An 11,621-nucleotide genomic window follows, 5' to 3' on the forward strand; every position below is an offset into this window, starting at 1 on the left:
TACAGTAATCCTGTCTTGAAGGTCATGTTGCTAGACAACAATGAACCTACGAGCTATGGAGAAGCGATGGTGGGCCCAAATTCCAACAAATGGTTAGAAGCCATGAAATCCGAGATAGGATCCATGTATCAGAACAAAGCATGGACTTTAGTGGACTTGCCCGATGATCGGCAAGCCATTGAGATAAATGGATCTTTAAGAAGAAGACGGACGTGGATGGTAATGTCACCGTCTATGAAGCTCGACTTGTGGCGAAGAGTTATTTTCACAAGTTCAAGGAGTTGACTACGATGAGATTTTCTCATCCGTAGCGATGCTTAAGTCCGTCGGAATCATGTTAGCATAAGCAGCATTTATGAAATCTGGCAGATGGATGTCAAAACGAGTTTCCTTACCAACTTTCGTAAGGAAAGGTTGTATGTGATACAATCAGAAAGTTTTTGTCGATCCTAAGGATGCTAAAAGGTATGCTGGCTCCAGCGATCCTTCTAAGGACTGGAGTAAGCATCTCGGAGTTGGAATGTACGCTTTGATAAGATGATCAAAGATTTTGGGTCTATACAAAGTTTATGAGAAACTTGTATTTCCAAAGAAGTGAGTGGGAGCACTATAGAATTTCTGATGAGTATATGTTGTTGACATGTTGATGATCAGAAATGATTTTCTAGAAAGCATATAGGGTTATTTGAAAGGTGTTTTTCAATAGAAAACCTGGATTAAGCTACTTGAACATTGAGCATCAAGATCTATAAGGATAGATCAAAATGCTTAATAATACTTTCAAATGAGCACATACCTTGACATGATCTTGAAGGTGTTCAAGATGGATCAGTCAAAGAAGAAGTTCTTGCCTGAGTTGTAAGGTACGAAGTTAAGACTTAAAGCTCGACCACGGCAGAATAGGGAGAAAGGACGAAGGTCGTCCCCTATGCTTAAGACATAGGCTCTACAGTATGCCATGCTGAGTACCGCACCTGAAGTGTGCCTTGCCATGAGTCAGTCAAGGGGTACAAGAGTGATCCAAGAATGGATCACAGGACAGCGGTCAAAGTTATCCTTAGTAACTAGTGGACTAAGGAATTTTCTCGATTATGGAGGTGGTAAAAGAGTTCGTCGTAAAGGGTTACGTCGATGCAAGCTTGACACCTATCCGGATAGCTCTAAGTAGAGATACCGGATACGTATAATGGAGCAACAATTTAGAATAACTCTAAGTAGAACAGTTATTTGGAATAGCTCCAAATAGAGCGTGGTAGCTGCATCTAGGAGATGACATAGAGATTTGTAAAGCACACACGGATCTGAAAGGTTCAGACCCATTGACTATAACCTCTCTCACAAGCATAACATGATCAAACCCAGAACTCTTGGGTGTTAGTCACATGGGGATGTGACCTTGAGTGTTAATCACATGTCGATGTGAACTGGATTATTGACTCTAGTGCAAGTGGGAGACTGTTGGAAATATGCCCTAGAGGCAATAATAAATATGTTATTATTATATTTCTTTGTTCATGATAATAGTCTTTTATTCATGCTATAACTGTATTATCCAGAAATCGTAATACACGTGTGAATACATAGACAACACCATGTCCCTAGTAAGCCTCTAGTTGACTAGCTCGTTGATCAATAGATGGTTACGGTTTCCTGACCATGGACATTGGATGTCATTGATAACGGGATCACATCATTAGGAGAATGATGTGATGTACAAGACCCAATCCTAAGCCTAGCATAGAGATCGTGTAGTTCGTATGCTGAAGCTTTTCTAATGTCAAGTATCTTTTCCTTAGACCATGAGATTGTGCAACTTCCGGATACCGTAGGAATGCTTTGGGTGTACCAAACGTCACAACGTAATTGGGTGGCTATAAAGGTGCATTATAGGTATCTCCGAAAGTGTCTGTTGGGTTGGCACGAATCGAGACTGGGATTTGTCACTCCGTGTAAACGGAGAGGTATCTCTGGGCCCACTCGGTAGGACATCATCATAATGTGCACAATGTGACCAAGGGGTTGATCACGGGATGATGTGTTACGGAACGAGTAAAGAGACTTGCCGGTAACGAGATTGAACAAGGTATCGGTATACCAACGATCGAATCTCGGGCAAGTACAATACCGCTAGACAAAGGGAATTGTATACGGGATCGATTGAGTCCTTGACATCGTGGTTCATCCGATGAGATCATCGTGGAACATGTGGGAGCCAACATGGGTATCCAGATCCCGCTGTTGGTTATTGACCGGAGAACGTCTCGGTCATGTCTGCATGTCTCCCGAACCCGTAGGGTCTACACACTTAAGGTTCGGTGACGCTAGGGTTATAAAGGAAGCTTGTATGTGGTTACCGAATGTTGTTCGGAGTCCCGTATGAGATCCCGGACGTCACGAGGAGTTCCGGAATGGTCCGGAGGTAAAGATTTATATATGGAAAGTTGTTGTTCGGGTTCCGGAAAAAGTTCGGGTTTTTTCGGTATTGTACCGGGAAGCTTCCAGAAGGTTCCAGAGGATTCTGGAGGGGTCCGGAGGTCCGGAAATTGTTCCACCACGTCCAATACAGTAGCATGGGCTGTAAGGGGGCGCCCTAGCCTTTATGGGCCAAGGGAACCAGCCCCCCAAGGCCCATGCGCATGGGAAAGGGGAAACCCTAAAGGGGGAGGCCTCCACTTGACTTGGGAGGCACTCCTCCCCCCTTGGCCGCACCCCTTGGGGTGGGAAACCCTAAAGGGGGCGCAGCCCCCCCTTCCCCCTATATATAGTTGAGGTTTGGGGCTGTCATACACACGAGAACCTCTCCCTCTTGGTGCAGCCCTACCTCTCTCCCTACTCCTCCTCTCCCGTGGTGCTTGGCGAAGCCCTGCTGGATTGCCACGCTCCTCCACCACCACCACGCCGTTGTGCTGCTGTTGGATGGAGTCTTCCTCAACCTCTCCCTCTCTCCTTGCTGGATCAAGGCATGGGAGACGTCACCGGGCTGTACGTGTGTTGAACGCGGAGGTGCCGTCCGTTCGGCACTAGGATCTTCGGTGATTTGGATCACGACGAGTACGACTCCTTCAACCCGTTCTCTTGAACGCTTCCGCTTAGCGATCTACAAGGGTATGTAGATGCACTCTCCCTCCCCTCGTTGCTGGTTTCTCCATAGATAGATCTTGGTGACACGTAAGAAAATTTTGAATTTCTGCTACGTTCCCCAACACCAGGTTCTCAGGGGCTGTCCTTTTCCCCCTCCTCGTCCTGAGGGGGGAGTCGCTCCCCGCCTCCTCCTCCTCCTCCTCCTTGCTACGTCTTGAGTTTACGTTGGTTTTCCTTGAAGAGGAAAGGGTGATGCAATAATAGCAGCGTAAGTATTTCCCTCAGTTTTTGAGAACCAAGGTATCAATCTAGTAGGAGGCTCCTCAAAAGTCCCACTCACCTACACAAACAAACAAGAACTCGCAACCAACGCAATAAAGGGGTTGTCAATCCCTTCACGGCCACTTGCGAAAGTGAGATCGGATAGAGATAATATGATAAGATAAATATATTTTTGGTATTTTATAATATAGTTGGAAAAGTAAAGATGCAAATAAAAGTAAATAGCAAGCTTATATGATAAGAGATAGACCTGGTTGCCATAGGTTTCACTAGTGGCTTCTCTCAAGATAGCATAACTATTACGGTGGGTGAAAAAATTACTGTCGAGCAATTGATAGAAAAGTGAATAGTTATGAGATTATCTAGGCATGATCATGTATATAGGCATCACGTCTGTGACAAGTAGACCGACTCCTTCCTGCATCTACTACTATTACTCCACACATCGACCGCTATCCAGCATGCATCTAGAGTATTAAGTTCATAAAGAACGGATTAACACATTAAGAAAGATGACATGATGTAGAGGGATAAACTCATGCAATATGATATAAACCCCATCTTTTTATCCTCGATGGCAACAACACAATACGTGCCTTGTTGCCCCTGCTATCATTGGAAAAGGACACCACAATATTGAACCCAAAGCTAAGCACTTCTCCATTGCAAGAAAGATCAATCTAGTAGGCCAAACCAAACTGATAATTCAAAGAGACTTGCAAAGATAACTTAATCACACATAAAAGAATTCAGAGGAGATTCAAATATTTCTCATAGATAAACTTGATCATAAACCCACAATTCATTGGATCTCGACAAACACACCGCAAAAGAGTTACATCGAATAGATCTCCAAGAAGATCAAGGAGAACATGGTATTGAGATCCAAAGAGAGAGAAGAAGCCATCTAGCTAATAACTATGGACCCGAAGGTTTGTGGTAATCTACTCACAACTCATCAGAGGGGCTATGGTGTTGATGTAGAAGCCCTCTATGGTCGATTCTCCCTCCGGCGGAGCACCGGTGAAGGCTCCAAGATGGGATCTCATGGATACAGAAGGTTACGGTGGTGGAAATAGTTTTTCGTGGTCGCCCCAGATGTTTTCGGGGTACGTGGGTATATATAGGAGGAAGAAGTACGTCGGTGGATGCCTGAGGGGCCCACGAGATAGGGGGCATGCCAAGTAGGGGGGGGGGCGCCCTCCACCCTCGTGGCCTCCTCGATTGCTTCTTGACTTGCACTCCAAGTCCTCTGGATTACATTTTGTTCCAAAAAGACCGCTCTCGAAGGTTTCATTCCATTTGGACTCCGTTTGATATTCCTTTTCTTCGAAACACTGAAATAGGCAAAAAACAGCAATGCGGGTTGGGCCTCTTGTTAGTAGGTTAGTCCCAAAAATGATATAAAAGTGTAAAGTAAAGCCCATAAACATCCAAAACAGGTAATATAATAGCATGGAACAATCAAAAATTATAGATACGTTGAAGACGTATCAAGCATCCCCAAACTTAATTCCTACTCGTCCTCGAGTAGGTAAATGATAAAAAACAGAATTTTTGATGTGGAATGCTACCTAGCATAATTCTAAATGTAATTTTCTTTATTGTGGCATGATTGTTCAGATTCGAATGATTCAAGATAAAAGCTTATAAAACATAAAAATAGTAATACTCGAAGCATACTAACAAATAATCATGTCCTATCAAAATAGCATAGCCAAAGAAAGCTTATCCCTACAAAATCATATAGTTAGGCCATGCTTCATTTTCATTACACAAAATACTCCCATCATTCACAACCCCGATGACGAGCCGAGCAATTGGTTCATACTTTTTAACGCACTTCAGCTTTTTTAACTCTTACGCAAGACATGAGCGCAAGCCATGGACATAGCACTATGGTGGTATATGGTGGTGGTTGTGAGGAAAAAAGGGAGAATATAGTCTCACACCAACTAGGCATATCAACGGGCTATGGAGATGCCCATCAATAGATATCAATGTGAGTGAGTAGGGATTGCCATGCAACGGATGCACTAGAGCTATAAATGTATGAAAGCTCAACAAAAGAAACTAAGTGGGTGTGCATCCAACTTGCTTTCTCACGAAGACCTAGGGCATTTTGAGGAAGCCCATCATTGGAATATACAAGCCAAGTTCTGTAATGAAAAATTCCCACTAGTATATGAAAGTGACAACACAAGAGACTCTCTATCATTAAGATCATGGTGCTATTTTGAAACACAAGTGTGGAAAAGAGATAGTAGCATTGTCCCTTCTCTCTTTTTCTCTCATCATTTTTTTCTTCCTTTTTTTATTTGGCCTTTCTCTTTTTTTATTTGGCCTTTCTTTTTTTTGGCATTTCTCTTTTTTTTATTAAAGTCCAAAGTCTCATCCTGACTTGTGGGGGAATCATAGTCTTTATCACCCTTTCCTCACTTGGGACAATGCTCCAATAATGAAGATCATCACACTTTTATTAATTTAAAACTCGAGAATTACAACTCAACACTTAGAACAAAATATGACTCTATATGAATGCCTCCGGTGGTGTACCGGGATATGCAATGAATCAAGAGTGACATGTATGAAAATTATGAGGGTGGCCTTGCCACAAATACAATGTCAACTACATGATCATGCAAAGAGCAATATGACAATGATGGAGCGTGTCATAATAACGGAACAATGGAAAGTTGCTTGGCAATATATCTCGGAATGGCTATGGAAATGCCATAATAGGTAGGTATGGTGGATGTTTTGAGGAAGGTAAATAATGGGTGCATGACACCGGCGAAAGTTGCGCGACACAATAGAGGCTAGCAAAGTGGAAGGGTGAGTGTGCGTATATCCATGGACTCACATTAGTCATAAAGAACTCATATACTTATTGCAAAAGTCTACTTAGCCCTCGAAGCAAAGTACTACTACCCATGCCCCTATAGAGATATATTGGTAGGAAAAGACCATCGCTCGTCCCTGACTGCCACTCATAAGGAAGACAATCAAAAGAGTACCTCATGCAACAAATTTGTCAAACAACTTTTACCATACGTGCATGCTACGAGACTTGCCAACTTCAACACAAGTATTTCTCAATTTCATAATTACCCACTAGCGTGACTCTAACATTACCACCTTTATATCTCAAAACAATTATCAAGCATCAAATTGATCCTAGTGTTTAATGCACTTTCTATGATAGTTTTTATTATACCCAACTTGGATGCTCGTCATTCTAGGACCAAATTTATAATAATACCAAATACCATGCTGTTCTAAAAGACTCTCAAAATAATATAAGTGAAGTATGAGAGATCAACAATTTCTTCAAAATTAAGCCACCACCGTGCTCTAAAAGATATAAGTGAAGCACTAGAGCAAAAACTATCTAGCTCAAAAGATATAAGTGAAGCACATAGAGTATTCTAATAAATTCTAATCAAGTGGGCTTCTCCCAAAAGGTGTGTACATCAAGGATGATTGTGGTAAACTAAAAAGCAAAGACTAATATCATACAAGACGCTCCAAGTAAAACACATATCATGTGGCGAATAAAAATATAGCTCCAAGTAAAGTTACCGATAAACGAAGACGAAAGAGGGGATGCCTTCCGGGGCATCCCCAAGCTTAGGCTTTTTGCTATTCTTGAATATCTTGGGGTGACATGGGCATCCCCAAGCTTAGGTTCTTGCCATTCCTTATTCCATAGTCCATCAAATCTTTACCCAAAACTTGAAAACTTCACAACACAAAACTCAACAGGAAATCTCATAAGCTCCGTTAGTGAAAGAAAGAAAAACCACCACATAAGGTACTGTAATGAACTCATTCTTTATTTATATTGGTGTTAAACCTACTATATTCCAACTTATCTATGGTTCATACCCTTACATACTAGCCATAGATGCATCAAAATAAGCAATCAACACACGAAAGGCAGAATCTGTCAAAAACAGAACAGTCTGTAGCAATCTGTAACTCTTAAATACTTATGGAACTCTAAAAATCCTACAAAAATAGGAAGTCATGTGTAATTTTTCTATTGATCTACAGCAAAAATAATCAATGCAAAATCACGTTTCTGTTATTTATTGAATTTTTTCTCGTGAGCGCAAAGTTTCTGTTTTTCAGCAGAATCAAATTAACTATCACCATAGGTTATCCTATAGGTTCTACTTGGCACAAACACTAAAAATAAAACATGAAAACACATATAAACATAAGGTAGATGCAATATTTATTACTAAACAGAAACAAAAACAAAAAACACAAATAAAATTGGGTTGCCTCCCAACTAGCGCTATCGTTTAACGCCCCTAGCTAGGCATAAAAGCGAGGATAGAACTAAGTAGTGCCATCTTTAGCACTCAATTCTTCAATAGAGCACTTATGATCCCTAGAAGTTTCTTTCTTTTTAGTAATGATTATACTTCTAGGTACAAAATCAAGAAATTTACTTGTGGCAAAAGGTTCCTCAATGATAGTGGAAAAACTGGGGTGAACACTTATGGATTTGAGATCCGCATTTTTCTTACTAGAAGATTCACCCTTATTTTTAGGAACATACATTAATTTGCCAAATTTAATAGGAGGAGTTGGAGTATTTTTCATAGATGAAAAGGCAAACCCTAAGTTAGTAATTATATCCTCAAGTTTACCAATTCTTGTAGAATCTTGTTCTATTCTTTCATTAACTATAGGTTCCTTTTCTTTAAGATTTTTCAGAGTAGTCCCAACCTTAGATCCATATTGGGTAATTTGGTTGTGGATATTTTTATCCAAATTTTCAATTAACTCAACAGTGGCAACTTTATTTTCAATAATTTCAAGCCTTTGCATCACATGTTCTAAAGTTAAAATAGTTCCATTAACCAAAAGAGGGGGTGGACCAAACAAATCTAACATAGCATTATAAGCATCAAAAGTATGACTATCCAAGAAATTCCCTCCGGTAATGGTATCAAGGATGCATCTATTCCAAGGGGTAATGCCCACATAAAAATTGCGAAGAAGAACCGAAGTAGAAGGCTTCCTAGTAGATCTATTTTGGGCATTGCAAATTCTATGCCAAGCATCTTTTAGATTTTCTCCCTCCCTTTGCTTAAAATTAAGAATTTCATGTTCGGGAGTAAAAACGAAGATAGGAGGACTAGCCATAGCGACAAGCAATCCAACACACAAGCAAACAAAAAGGCAAGCGAAAGAGAGAGGAGATTGGGAAAGAGAGGGCGAATAAAACAGCAAGGGTGAAGTGGGGGAGAGGAAAACGAGAGGCAAATGGCAAATAATGTAAATGAGAGGGAGATGAGTTTGTGATGGGTACTTGGTATGTCTTGACTTGAGCGAAGACCTCCCCGGCAATGGTGCCAGAAATCCTTCTTGCTACGTCTTGAGCTTGCGTTGGTTTTTCTTGAAGAGGAAAGGGTGATGCAACAATAGTAGCATAAGTATTTCCCTCAGTTTTTGAGAACCAATGTATCAATCCAGTAGGAGGCTCCTCAAAAGTCCCACGCACCTACATAAACAAACAAGAACTCACAACCAACGCAATAAAGGGGTTGTCAATCCCTTCACGGCCACTTGCGAAAGTGATATCTCATAGAGATAATATGATAAGATAAATATATTTTTGGTATTTTATAATATAGATTGGAAAAGTAAAGATGCAAATAAAAGTAAATAGCAAGCTTATATGATAAGAGATAGACTCGGGGGCCATAGGTTTCACTAGTGGCTTCTCTCAAGATAGCATAATTATTATGGTGGGTGAAAAAATTATTGTCGAGCAATTGATAGAAAAGCGAATAATTATGAGATTATCTAGGCATGATCATGTATATAGGCATCACGTCTGTGACAAGTAGACCGACTCCTGCCTGCATCTACTACTATTACTCCACACATCGACCGCTATCCAGTATGCATCTAGAGTATTAAGTTCATAAAGAACGGAGTAACACATTAAGAAAGATGACATGATGTAGAGGGATAAACTCATGCAATATGATATAAACCCCATCTTTTTATCGTCGATGGCAACAATACAATACATGCCTTGCTGCCCCTGCTATCACTGGGAAAGGACACCACAAGATTGAACCCAAAGCTAAGCACTTCTCCCATTGCAAGAAAGATCAATCTAGTAGGCCAAACCAGACGGATAAGTCGAAGATACTTGCAAAGATAACTTAATCACACATAAAAGAATTCAGAGGAGATTCAAATATTTCTCATAGATAAACTTGATCATAAACCCACAACTCATCGGATATCAACAAACACAACGCAAAAGAGTTACATCGAATAGATCTCCAAGAAGATCAAGGAGAACATGGTATTGAGATCCAAAGAGAGAGAAGAATCCATCTAGCTAATAAGTATAGACCCCAAGGTCTGTGGTAAACTACTCACAACTCATCGGAGGGGCTATGGTGTTGATGTAGAAGCCCTCCATGGTCGGTTCCCCCTCCGGCGGAGCACCGACGAAGGCTCCAAGATGGGATCTCGCGGATACAGAAGGTTACAGTGGTGGAAATAGTTTTTCGTGGTCACCCCTGATGTTTTCGGGGTACGTGGGTGGAAGCCCGAGGGGCCCACAAGATAGGGGGGCGCGCCCAGTAGGGGGGGGGCGCCCTCCACCCTCATGTCCTCCTGGATTGCTTCTTGACTTGCACTCCAAGTCCTCTGGATTACGTTTGTTCCAAAAAGATCGCTCCCAAAGGTTTCATTCCATTTGGACTCCGTTTGATATTCCTTTTCTTCAAAACACTGAAGTAAGCAAAAAAACAGCAATACGGGTCGGGCCTCCGGTTAGTAGGTTAGTCCCAAAAATGATATAAAAGTGTAAAGTAAAGCCCATAAATATCCAAAACAGGTAATATAATAGCATGGAACAATCAAAAATTATAGATACGTTGGAGACGTATCACTCCTCTTCTTCGTCTTCGTCTTCCTCGCGGGAGGAGACGGACTTGGCCTCTCCTAACACTGCTTCCGGAGGGCCTTTGCAACGGGGCTCGTTCTTGAGCCCCTTGTATTTTTCTTGGCCTTCTTCTCCGGCGGCTGATAAGGTGCCGAGACCAACATCTCCTCGAGCTGAGGAGTGACTGGATTTTCGGGCAGTGGAGCCGGACACTTAATCCGCTCCGACTTCTTGGTCCAGCCCTGTAACGTAAGATGGGTTGATGAGTTCGGCATATATCAAATATATATATATATATATATATATATATATATATATATATATATATATATATATAGACACACACACACAAGGTATGTCTTCGGGGGTATCGTATACTTACTGGAGAGGCCGGATGCGCGATGTTGAGGCTGATGTCTTCGGTCTCCATAGGCCAGCAACTCTTCTATGCCTTGAAAAGCAGTTTCCACATTCCCTCGTGCATGGTGCCGAGGAAGTGTTGTAGCGTCCGCGGATCCTCCGACTTGAATTCCCACATGGGGGAGGTCCGACGCTCGCAGGGGAGAATGCGACGGAAGAGCATGATCTAAACCACATTGGTTAGACCAACATTCTTCCCCAGCACGTTGATGATGCGCGTCTGCAGCGCCAACACCTCCGTGTGGGACCCCCAGTCAAGGCCCTTCGCATTCCAGGAGGTGAGCCTCATGGGGGGGGGTTGGATATGAACTCCGGAATGGCCTCCCAATTAGGGCGGCGCGACTCGGTGATGTAAAATCACTCCTGTTGCCAGATCTTCACAGTCTCCACAAAGGCCCCCTTTGGCCAGGTGGTGTTCGGCAGCTTGTTAACCATAGCTCTACCACAGTCTGCGTGTTGCTCGTCAACCACCTTTGGCTTCACGTTGAAGACCTTGAGCCAGAGGCTGAAGTGTGGGTGGACGTGGAGGAGAGCCTCACACACGACTATGAACGCCGATATGTGGAGGAATGAGCTCGGGGCTAGATTGTGGAAATCTAGCCCGTAGTAGTACATGAGTCTGCGGACAGACGGGTGGAGTAGAAAACCTAACCCTCTAAGGAAGTGGGGAAGGAAGACGACCTGTTCGCCGGGCTCTAGAGTGGGAATGACTTGACCTTCAGGGGGAAGCCGGTGCTTGATATTAGCAGCGAGGTATCCCGCACTCCGGAGATCTATTATATCCTTCTCCGTCATGGAGGAGGCCTCCCACTTGCCTTTGGAGCCAACTCCATCCATGGTCGGAGTAGGTGGTGGTGGTGGTGGTGGTGAGGAAAATAGAGACTTTGCGGGCACAGAGAGCTTGTGAGATTGG

The sequence above is a fragment of the Triticum dicoccoides genome, chromosome 4B (genome assembly GCF_002162155.2).
Source record: "Triticum dicoccoides isolate Atlit2015 ecotype Zavitan chromosome 4B, WEW_v2.0, whole genome shotgun sequence".
Classification (NCBI taxonomy): domain Eukaryota; kingdom Viridiplantae; phylum Streptophyta; class Magnoliopsida; order Poales; family Poaceae; genus Triticum; species Triticum dicoccoides.